Source organism: Melopsittacus undulatus, chromosome 10, assembly GCF_012275295.1.
Source record: "Melopsittacus undulatus isolate bMelUnd1 chromosome 10, bMelUnd1.mat.Z, whole genome shotgun sequence".
NCBI classification, from domain to species: domain Eukaryota; kingdom Metazoa; phylum Chordata; class Aves; order Psittaciformes; family Psittaculidae; genus Melopsittacus; species Melopsittacus undulatus.
Window position 1 is genome coordinate 19,750,447 of NC_047536.1, and position 6,000 is coordinate 19,756,446.

The following is a 6,000-nucleotide window of genomic DNA, read 5'->3' on the forward strand; positions in this document are numbered from 1 at the left end:
ATTACAGACCAGTCAGTCTCACCTCTGTGCCTGGCAAAATATGGGAGCAGATTCTCTTGGAAGGCATGCTAGGGCACATGAAAAAGAGAAAGGTGCTTGGTGACAGCCAGCATGGCTTTACTAGGGGAAAATCCTGCCTGACCAATTTGGTGGCCTTCTATGACGGGGCTACAAAAGTGATGGACAGAGGTGGAGCAGTTGACGTCATCTACCTGGACTTGTGCAAAGTGTTCGACAATGTCCCACATGACATCCTTGTCTCTAAATTGGAGTGTCATCAATTTGATAGGTGGACCACTCGGTGGATAAAGAACTAGCTGGATGGTCGCACTCAAAGAGTTGTGGTCAACGGTTCAATGTCCGGCTGGAGATCAGTAACGAGTGGTGTCCCTCAGGGATCAGTGTTGGGACCGGTCTTGTTTAATATCTTTGTCACTGACATGGACAATGGAATTGAGTGTGCCCTCAGCAAGTTTGCCAATGACACCAAGCTGTGTGGTTCTGTTGATACTCTGGAGGGAAGGAATGCCATCCAGAGGGACCTTGACACACTTGTGAGGTGGGCTGATGCCAACCTCATGAAGTTTAACCATGCCAAGTGCAAGGTCCTACACCTGGGTGGGAGCAATCCCAAGCACAGCTACAGGCTGGGCAAAAAGGAAATTCATGGTAGTCCTGCGGAGAAGGACTTGGGGGTGTTAGTCAATGAGAAAATGAACATGAGCCAGCTTCAGTGTGTGCTCACAGCCCAGAAAGCCAACCGTATCCTGGGCTGCATCAAAAGGAGCATGACCACCAGGTTGAAGGAGGTGACCCTGCCCCTCTACTCTGCTCTCGTGAGACCTCACTTGGAGTATTGTGTGCAGTTCTGGTGTCCTCAACATAAAAAGGACATGGTACTGTTAGAACAAGTCCAGAACAGGCCACGAGGATGATCAGGGGACTGGAGCACCTCCCATATGAAGACAGGCTGAGAAAGTTGGGGCTGTTCAGCCTGGAGAAGAGAAGGCTGTGTGGAGACCTCATAGCAGCCTTCCAGTATCTGAAGGGGGCCTACAGGGATGCTGGTGAGGGACTATTCATTAGGGACTGTAGTGATAGAACAAGGCGTAACGGGTTGAAACTTAAACAGCAGAGGTTTAGACTGGATATAAGGAAGAAATTCTTTACTGTTAGGGTGGTGAGGTACTGGAATGGGTTGCCCAGGGAGGTAGTGAATGCTCCATCCCTGGCAGTGTTCAAGACCAGGTTGGATGAAGCCTTGGGTGATATGGTCTGGTGTGGGGTGTCCCTGACCATGGCAGGGGGATTGGAACTAGATAATCTTGAGGTCCTTTCCAATCCTAACTATTCTATGATTCTATGAAATTAAGCAAACATTTTGCTGAACTGAGACATACAACACTAGGATATCACGTATTCTTAGTCATACTTGGTAGCCTCTCACTTTTAATGTATAAAGTTTAGCACTCTTCTCACCCAACCAAAGCAGAAGACCCCAGTGCAAATCACACAGTGGTTTTTAACCAGGTACTAAAGGGGTGGGAGGTTCTTCACTCCAGTGCAGAGAAGGCCACTGTTTCCCTCAGCAGTTTACATGTGCTACCACAAGACCATGTGAAGGGCTCCTTAGGTCACCACCTCATCCAGTCTCCTTTCAAGCAGGGCCAAAACAGAACCCAGGCCAGGATGCTGAGAGGTTTGGCCAATTGGGTTTTGTAAACGGCTGAGGTGCCACTGCGTCTGTGGGCCCCCATTTCAACACCCCCCTGCACTCAAAGGGAGTGGTATTTTTCTTTAAGGGGAGCTGGACCCTCACCCCTTTCAATTTATAAAGCTTTGACAAGTGACATGATTCTCCATCCAACTAATTACTGTTGCTATGAACTGGAAAACTACACCCATGGATTTTTCCTTTCAGCATCAATAACACCATCTCAAAACCCATCTCTTAGTTAGACAAGAGCTGTGGTGCTGCTGCTGCACCCTCTTGGGGTATGAGGGACCAGGAGCCAAATCTTCAGCATTATTTTTCTACATGCAGCTGGATCCAAGAACCCCACATTCCTCTTTACTAAAACCAGATGTCAGCCAAGTTAAATCATCCCATGACTCCTCCAGGAGAAGGTTGTAAACAGCCATAGCTCACCCAGATGTTACTGAGAGAGGCCCAGCTGACATGTTAAGATATTCCAATGTGCTGTGAGACCTTATCCTTATGCTCTGACATACTACTATCAGACATGTTTGTCACTTAAATACATCACAATATATTAGGTCACTGGAGTTTATACTAAAGTTTGGGTCTTTTACCAACTTGTTCCAGAGTTTTGAGCTCAGAGAAGAAGAAAACCAGTGCCTACATTTCAGTGTACAATACTTCCAGATAGTCTTAATATTCAGAAAAATCCAATCCTGTAACATGCCTGCAACATAAATGCTTCATGAGTAAGATGAGAAAAAAGACTGGTAGTGCAAAAGGTCACAAAACATTCATGGTACAGGTAGGTGCATAGTAATGCAGGCTGCCCTCTCCCAGGAGGCTTAATCTCAGCCAAAAGAGACTACCAAAACACAGCTCTCACCAATACTGTGCCACAAAGTGTTCCTGACAGGTTTTGGTATCAAGTTTTTTCAGCTAAGAAAAATATGTACAGAAGGGCCCTGAGACAGAGGCAGGACATGGGAGAAATGATGGTTTGTATCAGGTGAACAAGAGTGAACTTAGAAGTGAATTAAATCCAACACAACAGAAAACCTTCAAAAAAAAAAAACCAACCAAACCCACAAAAAAAACCCACAAACCAAAAACCCAACAAAACAAGCAAAACCACAAAAAAAACTTTTAAAAAAGTATTTGTAACAAATTTGTATCTATTTGTAACCAGTGCCAACAACCACACCGGCAGGAGCTTCAAAACAGTATCTGCAAGCTCTAATGCTGCTGCTGATGCCCAGAAAACAGCTTTGGAACATAACAGCTAAGGGAAATTCAATCTCACTGATACTATTCAATGCTTGCAGATGACAATGCAGCTGAAAGGTCATCTTCATCCACACTGTGAATTTCAAATGCTCAGCAAAGACAGGCATACGGCAGGCATCACAGCTAAATCCAGGGAAAGAAGTATTTTAACTAAGGTGGACCACAGCAGAAAGCCTCTGGGGCTCAACCAGAGTCCCTACATCTGCAGATCAGGACCCATTCACCAGGTCAGGTTCACTCATCACCAATCTCTTGCAAAGAGCCACAGCAGAGCCAAAACAGCCTTTCATGCTACTTTTAGCCGAATTGCCACAGAGAAGTTTTATTTTTAACAGATAAATATTTAGTCATGCATTACTACTCAGCTCAGAGAAGGGGAAAATAGGTTTAAACCACTCTTGCCATCAGCACGTCTGTGGTGCTGAAGAACTTTGCAGGAGCTGCTAATCCTTGGAGTAGGTTTCTCAAGCAGGTTTCACACGCTGGCACCAGAGTCCCTGCTGTTACAGTGCCACTGCAAGCAACAGCCAGCCCAGCCATGCCAAAGCTATTCCAAGAGTATTTGCACAGACAAAAACAACCCAAAGTGTATACTTTGGTGCCACGAGGCTTTAAGAAATCACTATGCAATACAAGAAGCAATATTCTACTAGCCCTTTAGGTGTTTTACTGACTGACCTCAGTTCATCTACTCCTCTGCAGTGATGACCCCATTAAAACGTTTATAACTTGAACTCCACCACTTTGGCAACTGCCTCAAGATAATGAGATTTCTGATTGAACTGAGATTAACAGAGAGATCAACGTTTTCCCTGCCCGTGGCAGGGGGTTAGAACGGGATGATCTTTGAGGTCCCTTCCAACTCAAACCGGTCTGGGATTCTACATTCGAGCAGCCTGAACCCGCAGAGGAAGGAGGCGTCCCCAGCGATTCAGCTGCAAGGTGAGGTCCTTCATGGCCACACGTGCAAGTCCACATGGACGGGGTGGGAAAGGAAGAGAAACCCTCAGCTACCGGCGAGGGCTGCTCCCCAGGTTGGACCGCTCAGGGATGCGGCGGCTGAGCTGGCACAAACCGCCCCGCTCCTCGCAGCGCCCCCGACAGCAGCACCGCGCCCGGGACACAGCCCACTCCCGCCGCCCAGCACCACCCTACCTGCGGGGTCCGCGCCGCGCAGGAGCAGAAGCGGAGGAGCGGAGGCCGGTCCTTGCCCCCTCGGTACCGCCCGAGCTGGGCAGGCCCCGCGGCCCGGACCCCGCCCCGCGCTCACGGACCGGGAACCGCCCCCCCCCCCACGGTGCCAGGGGTCAGGGCCGCGCCTCCCTGCGCGGGAGCACCGCGGAACAGCTCGGCCCCTGCACGGGATCCGGGAGAGGCGGGGCCGTTGCCCGCGACCCCCCCTCCCCCCCCCGCGCCAACGGTGGCTGATGCCCAGCCCACCAGCACCGACCCCGGACACCCGCTGCGGAGAGGGAGGCACGCGGCGTTCTCAGCGAACGGCCCCTTGGGTCCGAGGGGCTTTTCCTGCGTAAAGAATCTGCGAAAACAAAGCCGCAGACAAGTTTTATTTAATGCACACAGCTCCGGAGGGGTACTGGAACCTGTGGAATTCGGGGGAGGAGGAGGGAAAGACGAGCAAACGTAATCAAGGCACGCTTCATCATCAGTGCAGGCGGTTACTGTCACACAGCCAGCCCTTGTGAGGGACACTGCTTCACGAGGTGAGCAGAGGTATCGTCACAAGTGGTAACGTGCTCTCTGGGATGTGACCTCCTAATTCAGGTCCTCCTTAAAAACGTTTGTTGAATGTGTGCAAAGAGCTGTTCTCTTCATAGCCCAGTGACTGGATAAACCCTTAGGCCACAAAATTACTGCTCGTCCCTGTCCCACCAACCGAAGTGTGGTCCCTTAAATCAAGTTGTTGTCAAGTGCCTCCAAGCGGTAATCTAAACTCACCACAGCCTGCCAGCTGTGCTGAAAAGCCAAGCTCATTCTGAACAGAAACAGAAGAAATGCACACTCAGTACCTGCGAAGGGCTTAATTATTTCTTGTTAATTGGAGGTAAACTTGTTTCATTTCTTATAAACTTTGTTTCCTACTTTGAGAACTGACAAATTGGAGATCAGAAAAGTGCTAAGTGCGACATGAGTAATCACTGAGCTGTACTGCATGTAAGCTTTGGTAAGAACAGCCAGTGAGAGCACTTGCCTTGAACTTGTTTGAAATGGAAGGTTAGTAGTGGTGAGAGCATTACCAGTCCTTACAAAGGAGGAACTCCTTCTGTGAAGTGGGAGGGGAGCAGAGCACACACCCAAGCACTGCACAAGAGGCTGGGTGCTGTCATCCATTTAATATTTAGTCAGTCAATACTGTGCAGAGGTGGTTCTCTGACCTTCATCACTGCGCTCGTTTCCTCCCCAAGACTGAAGCCAACAGCCCCCTGCTCTTCAGCCTCAGGGAGCCCAGGGTTTTCACAAGTCTTCGACTCAGCAAAACAAACAGCTGAGCCATGTAGATAATCAGAGAGGATGGCAGCACCTGAATCCTCAAGACGTTAGAGATCTGTAGCAACTGGCAGACAAAGTTCCAGGTGAGAGAAGAAAGCATGGTACACAACAGCTGATGAAGAAAAAGAGGAACAGAATTGTCATGGCAGTGACATTTTTAGGAGGTTCAATTTTCAGTAGGCTATAAATGGTTTGAGACAAATGCTTGTTCTCTTCCTTCACCCACCCAAGCAAGATTTTCAGTATGACTATTAAGTTCTACAAGAGACAAGTTTAAATACTGGTTCTTCAAGCTGCTGTGTTCAAATCATTACTTGCACGCACAAAGTGGCTCTAGAAGAGCCAAATAGCACCTTAGGTAAGTCCAGGCTCATTCTTAACATTGTTTCTCTACCCTTTGAATAACATTTTTAAAAAATAATGTTACTACACTGACCTGGTACTGCCATGGTGGTGTTAATGGTATCAAAAATCTGATTTGAGAAATTACTGATTCCATGCTAAGG

The 6,000-nt window shown here is 48.3% G+C and overlaps 1 protein-coding gene across 1 annotated transcript in view; it reads right to left on the reverse strand.

The window, feature by feature from the left end:
- Window positions 1–4,214, reverse strand: part of ARHGAP40 (Rho GTPase activating protein 40) — a 49,210-nt gene extending 44,996 nt beyond the window's left edge. The window contains exon 1 of the mRNA XM_031047651.2: window positions 4,142–4,214. The gene's annotated coding sequence lies outside the window, so the exon portion shown is untranslated. The remainder of the gene's footprint in view (window positions 1–4,141) is intronic.
- Between the last annotated feature and the right edge of the window lie 1,786 nt (window positions 4,215–6,000).